Source organism: Plasmodium reichenowi (assembly GCF_001601855.1).
Source record: "Plasmodium reichenowi strain SY57 chromosome Unknown, whole genome shotgun sequence".
NCBI classification, from domain to species: domain Eukaryota; phylum Apicomplexa; class Aconoidasida; order Haemosporida; family Plasmodiidae; genus Plasmodium; species Plasmodium reichenowi.
In genome coordinates, this window is record NW_017962218.1 from 1 (window position 1) to 1,133 (window position 1,133).

General features: G+C 17.9%; 2 non-coding genes across 2 annotated transcripts; one reads left to right on the forward strand and one right to left on the reverse strand.

The window, feature by feature from the left end:
- Positions 1-325: 325 nt before the first annotated feature.
- On the forward strand, positions 326-397 carry PRSY57_0029400. The gene has a single exon. It is a non-coding gene; the product is annotated as a tRNA-Ala (tRNA).
- Positions 398-980: 583 nt separating this feature from the next.
- PRSY57_0029500 lies at positions 981-1,052 on the reverse strand. Its single transcript has one exon. It is a non-coding gene; the product is annotated as a tRNA-Glu (tRNA).
- Positions 1,053-1,133: the final 81 nt, after the last annotated feature.

The following is a 1,133-nucleotide window of genomic DNA, read 5'->3' on the forward strand; positions in this document are numbered from 1 at the left end:
ACATATGATTCGTATGTCATATATAATAAAATATTTATCAAAAATATATCTTCTATGATATATATTAAGATGTTATATATATATATATGTATTTAATATATTTTTTTTTTTATTAATGTGTTCAATTATTTTATAAATAAATAATACAAACCGAATTTATTTTTATTTTTTTATTTTTATTATACGTTTTAATATAATGACTAATGATTAAATAAAAAAAAAAAAAAAAAATATATATATATATATATATGTAATAAATATTTTGATAATATATATAATTTAAAATAATGTTAATAATACATTTGAAAAATGTATGCCATATTAAGGGCAGGTGGTGTAGTGGTATCACGCTTGATTTGCATTCAAGAGGTCCGGGGTTCAATTCCCCGTCTGTCCATATAAAAAAATAATAAATATATAAAAATGATGTTTATTTTTTTATATTTTAATGTATTATTATTATTTATTATATATATATGTAATAAATATTTTGATAATATATATAATTTAAAATAATGTTAATAATACATTTGAAAAATGTATGCCATATTAAGGGCAGGTGGTGTAGTGGTATCACGCTTGATTTGCATTCAAGAGGTCCGGGGTTCAATTCCCCGTCTGTCCATATAAAAAAATAATAAATATATAAAAATGATGTTTATTTTTTTATATTTTAATGTATTATTATTATTTATTATAATAATATGTATATTTTATATTATATATATATATAATATATATATTAGTTTATTTTTTTTTTTAGGGTCAATATATATATATCATATATATTTTTATAAATACATGATAACAAAAAATTCACCATATTTAAATTAAAAAAAAATATTATATTTTATTTATTTTACTTTCATTTATTTATTTATTTATTTATTTTCCCTCTTTTTATTTAAATTAAAAATATATTTTTCTTTATTCTTTTATATTTCTTAATTTTAAAATAATATATAATTATTTTTTTATTTTTCCCACGCCGGGAATTGAACCCGGGCCTTTCGGGTGAGAGCCGAATATCCTAGCCACTAGACCACGTGGGATATAATTTGTTATACTAACTTTTTAATTATTGATAAAACAAAAATAAGGACAAAATTATTTACTTTTATTGTCTTTATTTT